The sequence below is a fragment of the Pan paniscus genome, chromosome 15, assembly GCF_029289425.2.
Source record: "Pan paniscus chromosome 15, NHGRI_mPanPan1-v2.0_pri, whole genome shotgun sequence".
Lineage (NCBI taxonomy): Eukaryota > Metazoa > Chordata > Mammalia > Primates > Hominidae > Pan > Pan paniscus.
This window is the reverse complement of record NC_073264.2, coordinates 107,776,860-107,795,613: the sequence shown is the minus strand read 5'-3', so window position 1 is coordinate 107,795,613 and position 18,754 is coordinate 107,776,860.

Genomic DNA, 18,754 nt, shown 5'->3' with positions numbered 1-18,754 from the left:
AGGTCAGGAGATCGAGACCATCCTGGCTAACACGGTGAAACCCCGTCTCTACTAAAAATACAAAAAGTTAGCTGGGCGTGGTGGCAGGTGCCTGTAGTCCCAGTACTCCGGAGGCTGAGGCAGGAGAATGGCGTGAACCTGGGAGGTGGAGCTTGCAGTGAGCCGAGATTGCACCACTGCAATCCACTCCAGCCTGGGTGACAGAGCGAAACTCTGTCAAAAAAAAAAAAAAAAAAAAGTTTGAGACTGAGTAATTTGGAAAAAAAAAAAAGATGTAAGATGTTTAATTGACTTGTGAGAACTCATGCACTGTCATGAAAACAGCACCAGGAGTCAGTTCTAAACCATTCATGAAGGACCCACGCCATGACCCAGTCACCTCCAACCAGGTCACATTTTCACAATTGAGGATTATAATACGACATGAGATTTGGGGTAGGACACAGATCCAAAGCATATCAGATATACATTGTAAAATGCTCATCATAGTCAAGGTAATTTGCATATCCATCTTCTCACAGAGCTACCATTTAATTTTTTTTAAATGTAGAGCTTGTGTGTGTATGTGTGTCTGATAACAACACCTAAGATCTACTCTTAGCAAAAATCACTTTTACAATATAGTGTTAAATACAGGAACATTGCTGTGCATTAGATCTCCAGAAATGATTCAACCTGCACAACTGAAACTCTGTGCCCTTTGACCAATATCACCCAATTTCCCTCTCCTCCCAGGTCATGGGACCCAGTATTCTACTCGCTGCTATCAAGAACTTGGATATTTTAGATCCTACATGCAGATGAGATCATGAAGCATTTGTCTTTCGGCATCTGGCTTATTCCACTTAGCATCATGTCCTCTAGCTCCATCCGTGTTGTTGCAAATGTCAGAATTTCCTTTTTTTTTGAAAGCCAAATGAAATTCAGTTTTATATATATACATTTTCTTTATACAGTCATCAATCTATGGTCATTAAATTCTTTCACAAATCTACACTATTATAAATAATCTTGCAATTAACATGTATTTGACATCATAATTTTATTTCCTTTGAAGATATAATAAGAAGTGGGATCACCAGGTCATATGATAGCTTTATTTTTCAATTTATTGACTAACCAATCTTACCATACGATATAAGGATACCCTCTTCACCACATTCTTGCCAACATTTGTTATCTTTTGTCTTGCTGATAATAACCATTTTAAGTGGTGTGAGGTGATATCTCATTGGGCTTTTTATTTGAATTCCCCTGATAATTAGGAATGTTGAGCGAAAAACATATGATTATCTCAATAGATGCTGAGAAAGCTTTTAATAGCATCCAACATCCACTCATAATAAAAACCCTCAACAGACTAGGCATCAGAAAAATATACCTCGAAATTATAAGAGCTATCTATGACAAACCACAGTCAACATCATACTGAATAAGCAAAAGTTAAAACGCCTTGAGAATTGAAAAAAGACAACGATGCCGTCTCACCACTCCTATTGAACATAGTATTAGAAATCCTAGTCCGAGGAACCAGGCAATAACAAAAATAAAAGGCAGCTGATATGGTTTGGATTTGTGTCCCCACCCAAATAGCATGTCGAATTGTAACCACCAATGTTGGAGGTGGCGTCTGGTGAAAGATGATTAGATCATGGGGATGTGTTTTCCTCTCTCACGCTGTTCTCCTGACAGAGCTCTCAGGAGATCTGGTTTCAAAGTGTGTAGTACCTCTCCCTTATCTCTTCCTCCTGCTGCAGCCATGTAAGACATGATGCTTCCCATTCTGTCATGATTGTCAGGTTCCCCAGGCCTCCCCAGCCATGCTTCCTGTACAGCCTGCAGAACCTTGAATTAAATTAAATTAAAGAATTAAATATCTTTATAAGTTACTCAGTCCTGTGTGTTTCTTTGTAGTGTGAGAATGGACTAATGCAGCATCCAAATGGGAAAAGAATGCAATGTATCTGTCCAAACTGATGATAAAATTCTATACCTATAAAATTCTAAAGACTCTGACAAAATAATTCAAGAGTAGATAAACAACTTTGGTAAAGTCTCAGGATACAAAAATCAATGTACAAAAGTCTCCAGCATTTCTATATCCCAACCACATCCAAGCTGAGAGTGAAATCAAGAACACAATCCTATCCCACTTACAATGCTCACAAAAAATGAAGTGCCTGAAAATACGGTAAAAAACAAGGTGAAAGAACTGTATAAGGAGAACTACCAAACACAGCAGAAAGAAATCACAAATGACACAAATAAATGTGAAAACATTTCATACTCATGGATTGGAAGAATTGATATTGTAAAAATTGTCATACTGCCCAAAGCAATTTACAGATTCAATGCTATTTACATAAAACTCTCACCACCATTCTTCAGATAATTAGAAGAAAAATTCTAAAATTTATATGGAATTTAAAAAAGACCCTGAATAGCCACAGCAATCCTAAGCGAAAAGAACAATGCCAGAGGCATCATGGTACTGAATTTAAACTACACCATAAAGTCATGGTAACAAAAACAGCTTGGTACTGGTAAAAGGGCAGACATGCAGAAAAAGTGGAACAAAAGAGAAAGCAGAAATAAAGCTGCACGCCTGCAACCATCTGATATTTGATAAGGCTGACAAAACAAGCAATGGGGAAAAAACTCTATTCAATAAATGGATTCTGGCAGATATGCAGAATGCAAGAGTGAAGGAGGTTGGGCAGCTTCTACCTAGATTTCAGAAGATGTGCGTGGAGAACCCTATATGCCAAGGAAGAAGCCTGCTGCAGGAGTGGAGCCACCACAGACAGTGTCTATTAGGACAATACCAAAGATGGGGAAAGATGGGGTCGGAACCCCCATTCAGAGTCCCCACTAGGGCACTTCATAGTAAATCTGTGGGAATGTGGCCACAACCCTCAAGATCCCAGAATGGTAGAGTCAAAGGCAGCTTGTCCTCTCAGCCTGGAAAACCTTCTGGCACTTGACTCTAACCTGTGAAAGCAGTACCATGGGCTGTGCCCAGCTACAGGGATGATATTCCTGAGGTTTTTGGGACCCCCTTTGTCCTAGTCTGCCCTGGTGGAAGTACATAAAGTCAAGAGAGACTATTTTGTAGCTTTAAGATTTAATATCTGCCTTACTAGGCTTTAGGTGTGTCTAGAACCTGTTGGCAGTTCCTTTGGCCAATTTATTCCTTTTGTATTGACAATATTTACCCAATTCCTGTGGCACTATTGCACCTTGGAAGTAAACAACTGTTTAAAACTTTTTTTTTTTTTTTGAGACGGAGTCTTGCTCTGTCGCCCAGGCTGGAGTGCAGTGGCGCGATCTCAGCTCACCGCAACCCCTGTCTCCTGGCTTCACTGCCTCAGCCTCCCTAGTAGCTGGGATTACAGGCGCCCACCACCACGCCCGACTAATTTTTGTATTTTTAGTAGAGACAGGGTTTCACTGTATTGGCCAGGATGGTCTTGATCTCCTGACTTCGTGATCCACCCGCCTCGGCCTCCCAAAGTGCTGGGATTACAGGCGTGAGCTGCCACGCCCAGCCTGTTTAAAACATTTTGCAAGCTCATAGCTGCAGAGAAATTGCCTTAAGACTCAGAGGAGACTTTGGTATTTTCAGTCGGAGGTTGACCAAGTGAAGAGTTTGGTCACTATTAAAAAAACTATTAAAAAAAAGATGACTTTGCAATCTAAGAAGGACATGAGATCAGGACACAAGAGTAAAATGGTATAGTTTAGATGATGGTCCCTGCTAAATGTCAAGGTGAAATGTGATTCACAGCATTTGCGGTGGGGCCGACTGGGAGGTTTTGGGACATGGGGAAAGATCCTTCAGGAATGGCTTGGTATCCACCCCATGGTAATTAGTGAATTATTTCTGTATTATCTACTGTGAGATCTGATTTTCAAAATAATCTAGCAACCATCCTCCTCTTTCATGTCCTCCCTCTCACCATGTAACACAGCCTGTTTCCCCTTTGCCCTCCACCATGACTGTAAGCTTCCTGAGGCCCTCACATGATGCAGATGCTGATGCCATGCTTCTCACATAGCCTGCAGAACTGTCAGCCAAATAAGCCAAATAGACTAGTACACTGTCCAAAGCAATATACAGATTCAATGCAATTTCTATTAAGTAACCAATATAATTGATTACATATTTTTAAAAACCATAGAATTTATATGGAATCAAAAAAGAGCTTGAACATCAAAAGCAACCCTAAGGAAAAGTAACAAAGCTGGAAGCACCACATTGCCGGACTTCAAATTATACTACACAGATATAGTAAGAATGACATCATGGTACTGACAGAAAATAAAGATTGATGTAACACAATAGACAGCCTGGAAATAAAGCCAAATATCTACAACCACCTGTTGTTTGACAAAACTGACAAAAATATACACTGGAGAAACAACCCTTTATTCAATAAGTGGTGCTGGGAAAATTGGGCAGCCACAAAGAAGAATAAAACCAGACTTCTATCTCACAATAGACAAAAATTAAGTGAATATGGATTCAATACTTAAAAATATAAACTGAATCTACAAAAATGTTTGAAGAAAATGCAAAAAAAAAGTTCTCGGGACATTGGCCTAGGCAAATAAAACATGAATAAGATTTCAAAAGCAAATGCAGTGAAAACACAGACAAACAGGACTTAACTGAAGTAAAAATCTTCTGCACAGAAAAAGAAATAATCAACATGGTGAGTAAACAACCTGCAGGATGGTAGAAGGTATCATCTCACCTTAGTTAAGATGGCTCATATTAAACACACACACACACACACACACACACACACACACACACACAGAGAAACCAAAACAAAACAAAAAAAACACACTAACCAATGCTGGTAAGGATACAGAGAAAAGAAAACTCTTATGCATTGTTGAGGAGAATGTAAACTAGTACAGTCACTATGGAGAGCAGTGTGGAGGTACCTCAAAAAACTGCAAATAGAACTACCATGTGATCCAGCAATTCCACTACTGCAAATTTATCCAAAGGAATGAAAATCGTTATATCAGAGAATTCTGCACCCCAGTGTATGTGGCAGGACCTTTCACAATAGCCAAGATATGGAATCAACACAGGTGTTGAACACAAGAGAATAATGGTTAAAGATGATGTGGTGCATATACATGATGAAATACTCATCAGCCATAAGAAATGAAATCATGTTATTTGTGGCAATGAGGATGGAACTGAAGGACATTATGTTAAATGAAATAAGCCAGGGACAGAAAGTAATACACCTTGTCTTCTCACTCACAGGCGGAAACTTAAAAAAAATGGTCTTCTAGAAGTAAAGAATAGAACAGAGGATACTAGACACTGGGAAGGGTAGGGGAAAGGACGAGATAGGCAGAGATTTGTTAAATAATACAAAATTAGAGCTAGGGAGGAGGAATAGATTATAATGATCTTTACCACTATAGGATGGATACGGTTAACAATAATATGTAGTTTTAAATAGTTAGAAGGATACTGAGTGTTCCTAACAAAAAGAAATGGTTTGAGATGATGGATATGCTAATTACCCTAATCTGACCCCTATGCATTATATGTATCAAAACATCACTATGTATCTCATGAATATTTACAATTATTGTCTATTAAAATTATATTTAAAAATAACACAAAATTCATTGGCAGTGACATAAATGGAGGCTCTGGGTTAGGTGTGGGGATAAAGGGAGGCTCTGGGATACATTACAGGCCTAACATGTCAGTGGGCAGAGGAGCTTCCATTAGCTTTTTCTATTTGTAGCACAGTAGATGTGACATTTCTCAAAGTTTCCCCTACAATAGAGACCTGAGTTCCGGGGAGGTCTTGCAGTCAGCTGTGCAGATGGAAGAAGCAGGAGTAGAGGGTTGCTGGCCCATTCAACAATAGTAGGATGATTATTGTGCATGAAGAGAAGTCAACATTGTTTTAAGTAGTTGCGTCACTGGATGACATGAAAAACAAATCCAATGGAAATCCTTAAATATTATTGGTAGTGAAACTGTTTTGGGTGAGGAAATGTTCACTGAAGTTAAGTGAGCCAGTAAAGCTGTTAAGGACTATAAAAACATTGGATTGGATTCAGCTTTGTCTGAATTAAATGTGATTATTACTGGCTCAGGCAGGGGTCAGAAATCAAGATGGATAGGTGGTACCAACCAGAAAAAGCCATGGACCAGAAAGATTCACAGCTGAATTTATTCGGATGTATAAAGAAGAGTTGCTACCAATCCTAGTGAAACTATTCCCCAAAAATTAGGATAAAGGACTCCTCCCTAAATTATTCTGTGAGACCAGCATTATTCTGATAACAAAACCGGGCAGAGACTAAAAAAAAAGAGATAACTTTGGGCCAATATTCATGATGCAAAAATGCTCAATGAAATACTAGCAAACTGACCACAGCAACACATCAAAAAGCTAATCCACCATGATCAAGTAGACTTTGTTCCTGGGATGCAAGGTTGGTTCATATACGCAAATCAGTAAGTGTGATTCATCTCACAATCAGAACTAAAAACAAAATCATGCTATCAAAGGACATAGAAAAGGTGTTCGATGAAATTTAACATTGTTTCATATCCAAAACCCTCAACTAGGCATGAAGAAACATACCTCAAAATAATAAGAACCATCTATCATGAACCCACAGCCAAAATCACACCGAATGGGCAAAAGCTGGAAGCAATTTTCCCTGAAAACTGGAACAAGAAAAGCATTCCCACTCTAACCACTCCTGTTCATCATAGTCATGGAGGTCCCAGCCAGAGCGCGCAGGCAAGAGAAAGAAAGAAAAAGCATCAGAACAGGAAGAGAGGGTGTCAAACCATCTCTGTAGATGAAATGATCATAATCCTGAGTCTGTAGTTTGGTGATTGACATTAATTTGGAAAAATTGTCAGTCATCATTGCTTTAAATATTTCTTCTTAACCTTTCTCTGTTCCTTCTCTTTCCCATGTTATACCCTTATAATTGTCTCACAATTCTTGGATAAGCTGTTCTGGTTTCTTATGGGTGTGTATTTGTGTACTTGTGTGTTTGTGTGTGTATTTGTGTGTTTACTTTTTTAAAAAATATTTCTCCATTTTCTTTTCAGTTTGGGACATTGCTATTGAGATATTTTTAATTTCAGATTTTTTTCCTCAGCCATGCTGCGTCTACATATAAGTCCATTGAAAGCATTGCTTAATTCTGTTACAATATTCTTGATATCTACATTTTTTTGCTTTTTAAGAGTTTGCATCTTTCTACTTGCATAACACAACTGTTCCTGGATGCCCTCTGCTTAACTCATCACAGCCCTTAGCATATGAGTTATAGCGGGGTCTTAAATTCCTTCTTCGGTAATTCCAACTTACATGACGTAGCTGAGTCTCATTCTAATGCTTGTTCTGTCTCATCACACTGTGATATTTTTCTTTTAGTATGTCTTGTGATTTTTTTAGCCAGAAATTATGTACCAGGTAAAAGAAACTGCTGTAAAGAGGCCTTTAGCGATGTCATTGTAAGGTGTGGAGAGAAATGTGTTCCATAATCCTACGGCCATGGCTTACTCTAGCAAGCTTAGGCCTTTGAAAATAAACCCTTACAGGAAAGTGAAAACATAAGTCTTAGATTTGGAGAATTTGCTTGCAAATCGAATATTTGGAAAATGACTTTTATCACAAATGTACAAATTACCTTACAATTGAACAACAACAAAACCACACAAATTAATTTTAAAATAGGCAAAGATCTGAATAGAAATTGCATCTAAAAATAAATATAAAGAGATCAACTTCATTTTCATTAGGTATATGCATGTTTAATATTCAAAAAATACTACTATCTTATGAGGATGGGTAAAATACACAATATAGATAATACCAAATGGTGATGAGGAAGTTGAAAAACAGGAACATTCACTCTTTGCTGGTGGTAATGCTGAAATGGCACATAGACATGTACAGTTAATAATTTAGTGTATATTACAAAACAGCTAGAAGAGAAGGTTTAGAATTCTTAACACAAAGAAATAATCAATGATGGAGATGAAAGATATACCAGTTATCCAGATTTAATCACTGCATATAATAATCTTTTATCAAAACATATACCCCATAAAGATTTTGAACTCTTATGTATCTATATAAATTAGATATTAAAAAACAGCAATGCAGGGGAATCCAGCTAATTGCAGATTCCCTGAATGTATCCTTTCTTGTCAAAAAGGAGTTCCAGAGACTCTTGAAAATGTAGTGCAGTTCATGTGAGAAATAGAGGTTCAGAAACGCCTCATTATACCCTCCTCCCTTTGGAATTCAAGCACAACTAACCAGTATTTTTCATTAAAACAGATCTTAAGACTCAGAAAACAGATTCTTTGCAGCAGTAAGATACCAAATTCTAACCTGACTCAAGAATAGGATCACATGACAGAGAGCAGGCCTTGAAAAGAATCAAAGACTTTTACCCTAAAATATATTTATTTGACACATTTTAAAATCACCCTCCACAGTTATCTTTTGAGAGAGAAATTTACGTTCTGTAGCGAATCTCTTTCCCTTTCCAGGTCTAGTTGTTATACTGAGATTAGCTGAGAGTCTAGCATCTTTTAAATGTCATAGTAGAAAACATTTGCTAGTTACTGCCTCTAACGGTGGCCACATAAGAGAATTCATCTACATAATAAGAATCTTGTTCTCCAAAACCCGTTATCCTAACCTATGTAGGGAAAAGAAAGAGAGATCAGACTGTTACTCTATGTAGAAAAGGAAGACATAAGAAACTCCATTTTGATCTGTACCCTGAAGAATTGTTTTGCCTTGAGATGCTGTTAATCTGTAACTTTTGCCCCAACCTTGTGCTCACAGAAACATGTGTTGTATGGAATCAAAGTTTAAGGAATCTGGGGCTGTGCAGGATGTGCCTTGTTAACAATATGTTTACAGGCAGTATGCTTGGTAAAAGTCATCACCATTCTCCATTCTTGATTAACCAAGGGTAACAATGCAGTGCAGAAAGCCACAGGGACCTCTGCCCAGGGAAGCCGGGTATTGTCCAACATTTCTCCCCACTGAGACAGCCTGAGATATGGCCTCATGGGATGGAAAAGACCTGACCGTCCCCCAGCCTGACAACCGTGAAGGGTCTGTGCTGAGGAGGATTAGTAAAAGAGGAAGGCCTCTGTCTCCTGCATGTCCCTGGGAACGGAATGTCTCGGTATAAAACCCAATTGTACATTTGTTCTATTCTGAGATAGGAGAAAACCACCCTGTGGCTGGAGGTGAGACATGTTGGCAGCAATGCTCCTCTGTTACTCTTTACTACACTGAGATGTTAGGGTGGAGAGAAGCATAAATCTGGCCTATGTGCACATCCAGCGATAGTACCTTCCCTTGAACTTATTTGTGACACAGATTCCTTTGCTCACACGTTTTCTTGCTGCCCTTCTCCCCACTATCACCCTGTTCTCCTGGCACATTCCCCTTGCTGAGATAGTGAAAATAATAATCAATAAATACTGAGGGAACTCAGAGACCGGTGCCGGTGTGGGTCCTCCGTAGGCTGAGCACCGGTCCCCTGTGCCTACTGTTCTTTCTCTATACTTTGTCTCTGTGTCTTATTTCTTTTCTGAGTCTCTCATCCCACCTGACGAGAAATACCCACATTTGTGGAGGGGCTGGCCCCCTTCAAACACAGAAACGTTTTTCTACTGATTTCAGCTCTTTAAATAAAAAGTTAAGTCTTTCAATCAGAAAATCTTTGAATTCACCTGTAAGCTGTAATCCCCTCCCCACACTGCCTCACTTGTAGCTCTTTTATCTTTATGAAGCAAATCAACACGTCTCATATGTATTGATTGATGTCTGTCTCTCTAAGACATTAAATTTAAGCTGCCATCAAGCCACTTTGGGCACACGTTCTCAAGATCTTCTGGGGCTGTGTCACAGGGCATGGTCCTCACATTTGGCTCGAATAAATCTCTAAATATTTTGCAAAGTTGACTTTTTCATTAATAGTTCTTACAGAACCTACTCTGTGGTCTTTGTTACAAGCATAAAATCAATATAGTATTAGTTATAATAGTATTGGGTATACCACATATTGGCAATTTCTTATGAAGTTAGGCATAGACTAACAATGGGATCAAGTGTAAGTGTTTCAATGTATTTATGCAAGTTATTTCGATATTTATGTTCTGCAGATAATTCTATCAGATTTATTGTATCAGCTAATTATTTGTTTTATGATTTTTTGCATTTTTTGTAGATGATAACACCGTATCTTTTCTAGGCCTTTATTGTAGAAAATTGTGTGAAACTACTCAGGACTGCATTTGAAAGTCCTTATTGCAGTGGCTGCCAGAATTGAAGTGCATTTCCTCTGCAGCCACCAGACACCCAGATTCCTCCAGTAACACCTTAACTTTGTTTCCTGCTTGGCTTTGGGCCTTAGTCTTGTGCTATCCAGAGAGACTCTGTCTTTCAAATCCCCCAGGTCATTCTAAAGCCATATGGACCGGACAATTGTCAATGTGGTGGGAAGGGTCGCACTGAACAGGCACTCTCTGTCCTTCTGAGGGAGCCACACTCCAGGCAGACATCACAGTCCTGGCTCAGGTTGTGTCCTTCCAAGTATCCCTGCCCCTCCTGCAGGTGTGATGCTGATCCATGCATCTTCCTCCCATTCCTGGGTAGAGGGTCTCCTTGTTTTTTCCCAGATCTTCTTCCAGCAGCCACTACGTCTTCCCACTGATGTCTTCAGCTTCCTATTTTCTGCCCTTCCCAGCAGGATGAGGCTGTTATTCCTGAAGAAAGAGAGAGGAGGTGGGAGATGAGGCTGTTATTCCTGAGAGAATGAACAGGGCTTTGGAGCTTTTCTTTCTTCTATCCCAGTTTCTATGAGTTCCTCCAGTACCAGTAACACAAAGGTGTTAGTGGCTTTGCCCCTGCATGTTAATTCTTTAGCAATGTAGTGGTGACAGTGGAGGTGGGTCTGGATGCATTTCAGCTGCAGTTGCTGTTTTGCTTTCCAGCACAGAACCAACTTGGGAGCTACAGGGAAGAGCTTTTTGTGATGTGTCCTCAATCCTGGGAGAAAAGTTTTCAATAGCAATAGGAATCTCTCAGTTGTATGTTCTCTGAGAATTTAAACAATAACTTATTTATTATACTCAATTTTAAACAATCTAATAAATATGTCTAATTTAATCTTGCATTAGCTTATGTGACATTTGCTGGCCATTGCCCCAGATAAGGCCATTTTCTCTTCCTGTTTATCCCTGCAAGTGACTGACTTTTGCAAGACGTAAGGTTTCTTGTTTGTCCTATAACATCAATAATCTGAAATATTAAAGAAAATGTGCTAATTTGCAGATCAGTAAGGTTAGTTGTTTCTGTAAAAATATATATGTTTTTTTGAGATGGAGTCTTGCTCTGTCACCATGCTGGAGTGCAGTCGCGCGAACTTGGCTCACTGCAACCTCCGCCCCCTTGGTTCAAGCGATTCTCCTGCATCAGCCTCCATAGTAGCTGGGACTACAGGAGTCTTGGCCTCCAAAAGTGCTGGGATTTCTGGCATAAGCCATCGCACCCAGCCAAAAATAATATATTTTTAAGGGGTGCATACATCTCCAGGCTGAGTAGGAGCTTTATTTGTAGTACTCGGTAACTGGAATTAACACAACTATTAAGGAGCATTATAAATAAATAGTAAGGGTGCACTCATTAACTGGAATACTGTTCCTCATTAGAATCAACACATTCTTTAGTTCATGTCCTTTGCAGAGACATGGATGGAGCTGGAAACCATCATAGTCAGAAAACTATCACAGGGACAGGAAACCAAACACCGCATGTTCTCACTCATAAGTGGGATCTGAACAGTGAGAACACATGGACACAGGGAGGGGAATGTCACACACCAGGGCCTGTTGGGGTGGGGAGCAAGGGGAGGGACAGCATTAGGAGAAATACCTAATGTAGATGACGGGTTGATGAGTGCAGCAAACCAGCATGGCACATGTATATCTATGTAACAAACCTGCACGTTCTCCACATGCATCTCAGAACTTAAACTATAATTTTAAAAACACATTATTTATATAGAACCAAATTACTGGCTCACAAGTAATTATACTGTGCAAAAAACCACACAAATGAAATTGAAACTATAAGATTTCACTTGAACAAAATCTTGAAAAATAGATCTAAAGTAACAAAGATGACTGACTCAATATGGTGAGAGGAAAATGACTGGGAGGCAGAGATGAGAGGAACACAGGGAAGCTTTTAAGTGTAATTCATCGGTATCTTGATTGTTATTTGGGATGCACAGGTGAGCACATGTGTAATTACATTTTTTTCCTTTGGAGACATTTTCTTGCTTTGTCATCCAGGCTGGAGCTCAATGGTGAGATCATAGCTCTTTGCAGCCTCAGAACCTGGGTCTCCAGCAATCCTCCTCCCTCTGCCCTATCTAGCTGGGACTACAGCTGTGCACCACCATGCTCGGCTTCAGTGCTTATTCAACTAGACACTTTAATTATGGAGTAGTTATTACGTGGCAATAATGCCTCAATAAGGGTATTGCAAATAAGTGGATGGATAATTTGTTCAATTAAGATTGATGGAAATATAGACACTTACGTGAGAAATGTATGACAATCAAGAAAATAAAACTGTAGGAAACATACTTTACTTTTTTTTAGGTAATCGCAACAGTGCATACACATCACACCATGTTCTCATTACAGAGAAAAGGTTCTGCAAACCTCACTTGGTGTGACCTCCTGTATGCTGGGCTTGGTTCAGGGGAAGTCAGGACCAGTGGTGAGAAGCACAGGCCCAGATAACCAGACTCACTCTGACCAAATGTGAGTGCTGGGGACATTGTACAATCCATCTGTGTTTTGCTGATATTTTTTCATCTGTAACATGGAAATAACATTGATACTACATACCATGGTTTCTGTGCATATGGAAAAATAAAAGATGATTGGTGCAAACTTTAAATACACACAGTTTATGTACATCAATTGTACCTCAAAAAAACTATTTTAAAATAAAAATTACAAAACTATAAGTTTTATAGGTTTTAAGGGTTTATCATAGAACAAACTTACAATAAGAAACCACAATTTCCAAATGCTATCAATATCACAAATCTCCCCCAGGACACTCTCACATGCTCTGAGCCCCACTCTCTCCTCAGGCCTCTCACCCCAGAGCTTGCCATATAGTAGGAGACATGCAAATAGAGCCCTCCCTCTGCTTATGAAAACCAGCCCAGCCCTGACCCTGCAGCTGTGGGAGAGGAGACCCAGCTCTGGGACTTTCAGGTGCTTTCATTTTGTGATCAGGACTGAACACAGAGGACTCACCATGGAGTCATGGCTGAGCTGGGTTTTTCTTGTTGCTATTTTAAAAGGTAATTAATGGAGAACTAGAAAAATTGAGTGTGAGTGGATAAGAGTGAGATAAACAGTGGATATGTGTGGAAGTTTCTGACCAGGGTTCCTTTTTGTTTGCAGGTGTCCAGTGTGAGGTGCAGCTGGTGGAGTCTGGGGGAGGTTTGGTACAGCCTGAGAGTTCTCTAAAACTCTCTTGTGCAGCCTCAGGATTCACCTTTAGTAGCTATGCCATGAACTGGGTCCGCCAGGCTCCAGGCAAGGGGCTGGAGTGAGTGGCACATATATGGAATGATGGAAGTCAGAAATACTATGCAGACTCTGTGAAGGGCCGATTCACAATCTCCAGAGACAATTCTAAGAGCATGCTCTATCTGCAAATGGACAGTCTGAAAGCTGAGGACACGGCCATGTATTACTGTACCAGACACAGTGAGAGGAAGTCAGTGTGAGCCCAGACACAAACCTCCCTGCAGGGGCACGCGGGGCCACCAGAGGGTGCCCAGGATCACCTGAAGACAGGGACAGCCCAAAGGCAGGTGCAGATGGATGTCAAGAGGGTCTGTGGCTTCCTCTACATCTAACTGTTTCCTGGTGAGCCTCTGTATATTTATTTTTCTGTGCCCACTAATGAGGTTGCTAAGTTTAAACACTTTTTTTTTTTTTTGAGATGAAGTCTCGTGCTTGTGCCCCAGGCTGGAGTGCAATGGCATGATCTGGGCTCACTGCAACATCCGCCTCACGAATTCAAGCGATTTTCCTGCCTCAGCCTCCCAAGTAGCTGGGATTACAGACAACTGCCACCACGCCTGGCTAATTTTTGTATTTTTAGTAGAGACAGGGTTTCACCATGTTGGCCAGGCTAGTCTCGAACTCCTGACCTCAGGAGATCCTCCCACCTTGGCCTCCCAAAGTGCTGGGATTACAGGCATGAGCCACTGTGCCTAGCCAAAAAAAGACTTCATTATTATAGGAGGAAAAATTCTCATCTTCAGGTGTCACTGATGGAGGCAGAAAAAATGCCCAGAAAGTCAGGTGAGGCTGTAGACACTGTCAACCCAGGATGCAAATCTCACCACAAGTGCAGGAGAAAGGGCAGGGGGTTGATGGATCATCCTAACTAACGTATGGTTTAAGCTGAGCCCAGCAAGACCCTCAGTGCCTCCCTAACCACAGTTGCCCTTCAGGGATCACCCATGTGCTCAACAGCAGCCACACCTTAGTATCTCCACTGTGCAGTCATTGTCTAGGACAAGCTCCCAGGATGTGGGGCTTTGGCACAAACCAGGTCATGGATGTCAGGGGCAGCTGGGTGTCTGGTCCATAGGCTCCCTGATGTTGGAGGGTTGAGAGGTGCATTCTCTGAGCCAACATATACTCTAGGGATATTTACTTCAGAACACATAATTTTATTTGTTGGTTTATGGTTAATGGGGTATTCATCCCTTCAATCATTTGTCCTTTGATTTACAAAAACATTCCAGTTTCACTTTGGAAGTAATTTTATTATGTGCAATTAAGTCATTATTGATTATAGTCACACTATTTTGCTACTAAATAGTAGGTGTTATTCATTCTTTCTAACTCTGTATTTTGTACCCATTAACCATATCCACCTGTTCTCTGGCCCCCACTAGCCTCCCAGACTCCAGTTACCATCCTTCTACCATCCATGTTCCTGAGTTTAATTCTGTTGATTTTTAGAGCACACACATAAGTAAGAGCCTGCAATGCTTTTTTTTTAGTGCCTGGTCTTTTTCACTTAACATAGTGACCTCCAGTTCCATCCATGTTGTTGCAAATGACTGGATCTCATGGAATACCTAATTTTATTCGGTTCTTTCATATGACATAGAGAAGGAAGCATGCAGTCTACAAACAACTGTAATTTTTACATTTACCCCAAATGAATTATTACTTATTTCTGTGCAGGGTCCAGGCACATAGTAGCCTTTCTCTTGAGGGACTGTTAAATTTAGAGTGAGATCACTCGTTTCTCATATTATTTGATTGCTGTCCATGTGCAGAGATCTTAAGTAGAGTAATCTGCTTCTTTCTGCACACTAACTCTGACCTTCTCGACAAAAAGAGTAGAGATTTTCATGTTTCCTGAGTCTGGGGTAGGAGTTAGTCCTACACAACTCAGAGCCTGCAGAGACCTCCCAGTGCAGTTTTATAGACACAGGTGTTTTCTCATGGGGGGTGAGACCTCCACTTCCTGTGACTGCTGCTCAGATCTAACTGTGATTTCAGATTTAGGACACCATTAGGCTCTCAAACCATTTCTATTCTAAAAATCAGCCTCATCATAGAAAATGGAAATAATTCAATATCCATTTCCCTGACCGTATTTCATCCTTGTTTTTAATTTGGTGCAAGTTTATTACATATTTGCCTGAATCTAACTTCAGAATCAACTGAATTGGTCTAGAAATCTCACAAATTGAACAGAAGTGGATTTTATTATTTTTACCAAAATGTGTGTAGGTAGGGTTTCCAATGTATCGTCCAGAACTTGTGCATGCTAACAACTGTTTTTCTCAGTCAATTATCAGCCTGGTGAAGCCCTTGCAAACCCCCTCACTCACCTGTGCTGCCTCTGGATTCTCTGTCACAATCAGTGCTTCCTGTAGGCACTGGATGGAAAGCGCAGGAGTGGGTCAGGTGCATATGTGATGAGTGAAGGATGAATTCCAGCCCACTCATCATGAATTCAGACAAGCTCACATGTTCCCACATGCACTATATCTTCACACAAGCAGATGTGTCTGCACATGAATTCTTCTTTCAGACAAACACATCTGTCCCCTCGTGGACTCTTGCCACACACAAGCACACGTGGCTTCTTGTGGACTGTGCTTTCAGACAAGCACACATTGTTTCATGTGGACATCTTCCTCCCACAAATGCATTTTCCCCTGAGTAGACTCTTCTCCCACAAGCCCGTATGTCCCCACATGGACATTTCTCTCAGACAAACACCCATTTCCCCATGCAGTCCCTTCCCTCAGACAAGCACACGTATTCCCAGGTAGACTCTTCCCTGAGGCAAGCACAGATGTTCCCATGTGAACCCTTCCATATGACAAGCACACATGTTCCCATGTGAACTCCCGTATAACAAGCACACATATTTCCTCACGGGCTCATCACTCAGATAGGTCTGCATGTCCACATGTGGACTCTACTCTCAGACAAGCCCACAGGTCCTCACATGGACTCTTCTCTCAAACACCCGTTCTCCATTGTAGACTCTTCCCTTAGACAAGCACGCATTTTCCCATGTGAACTCTTCCGCATGGAAAGCACACATATTCCCACAGGGATTCTTCACTAAGACAAGCATGATTGTCTCCATTGTGACCCTTCCCTCAGAGAAGTACACTTGTCTACATATGGACTCTTCTCTCAGACAAGCAAACATGTCCCCACGTGGACTCTTTCTTCTGACAAGCACACGTGTCCCCATGTTGTTATAATCATTTTCTCACCTCTGTCTCACAAAGTTCCCTGTCCTCCAAGAATAATTTTGACCTCTCACTTCTCATTCACACTATGGTGATTGGTGTGCAGCATTTTCACCCAAGAGAAATGCAGGCAGCTCTCAGAATTTATTGTGATGGAGGCAGGAAGACAAACACAAAGATAAAACTTGTCACTACCTTGCTGGGCTGTGTTCTGTGCAGAGTCTCTGAAGGCTGCCCTGGGGCTGTGTCCTAAGCTGTATCTCTCTGATTCCACTAGGAGAATGCACATAGAGAAATTCAAGCTGAATGGTGTCCTGATCCCTGCCTCATTCTGCTATTCTTCCCTATTCCTCAGAAATTCACCCAACATTGCCCTCTGTCTTGTATTGTCTACATTCTCACAGACTCTCTCGTAGAACTTCAGCTTCAATGGTCAGAGCCCTGGTCACTTCTTCCCAACTCTCCGCACATGCCAAGTGCACATTAGAGACTCAATAATGAGGCTCACCAGAGGCAGTAGTAATCTATCACAGTGGAGATGAAAATCCATGATTTAAAATAGGTTTCTAAAAAAGAAAATATGTCTCACATCAAACACAAATGAGAGAACGTAACGGCATAATTCATTTTCAGGTTTTTCATATGTAAGTCTCCTAAAGTGCATAATTTAGTTTTCAGTGTGGTTCCTGATCCATGAATCCTTTTGCCTTCTTCATTATCTTTCATTCAAACAAACAGAGACCATACCCACTGTTCAAAGTGTAGCCTCATGGAGAACATCTTCACCAATCAGCCCAGTCAGTGAGTGAGGCCTTTAAATCCTTCATGCTAATTCAAATTTCTGGCTTTATTCTTAGTAGACCCCAGGTTTTAGGGGATGTTGGGTTGTGCCAGCACTCCTAAGTAAGGGAGATAGAAATTATTTCCTCAGTCATCCTCTTGAAACATTTGAACAATTGGACATAGTTTGATTATTGAGGTGTGATGCATCAAAATAATGTTAGTTCAATCCTCTCTCAACCAGTCATTGGACATTGAAATTTTGTAATTATTTATTTGGATATCTCTGAAGTTTACCTCTTGAATATTTAGGTAATAGTATAAATTAGTTTAAGCTGCCTACTAGGTAAAATGATCTGCTGCAGAATTTTGACTTCCTTGCTGTGCATTTTTGCATTTAAATTCAAGTTTATATTACTCGTGTGTCTAGAATGTAAAAATACGTCTTACATTTTCTCGAATTTTTCATTTCACTGGAGTTTCCAGAAGATGAGAAAACCCCCCTTGTGTATAAAATACCTGGTAACACATTGCTCAATAGTTTCCTTGCTGAGACCAGCTCAGTCGGGAGACCCTAACCCAGTGGTGCTAGAGGAATTAAAGACACACACAGAAATATAGAGGTGTGAAGTGGGAAATCAGGGGTCTCACAGCCTTCAGAGCTGAGAGCCCCGAAGAGAGATTTACCCACGTATTTATTAACAGCAAGCCAGTCATTAGCATTGTTTCTATAGATATTAAATTAACTAAAAGTATGCCTTATGGGAAATGAAGGGATGGACCGAATTAAAGGGGTGGGTCTGGCTAGTTATCTGCAGCAGGAACATGCCCTTAAGGCACAGATCACTCATGCTATTGTTTGTGGTTTAAGAACGCCTTTAAGCGGTTTTCTGCCCTGGGCGGGCCAGGTGTTCCTTGCCCTCATTCAGGTAAACCCACAACCTTCCAGTGTGGGCATTATGGCCATCATGAACATGTCACAGTGCTGCAGATATTTTGTTTGTGGCCAGTTTTGGGGCCAGTTTATGGTCAGATTTTGGGGGGCCTGTTCCCAACATTTCCTCTTTAATTTTTTTCTCCTCTCATATTGTACTAT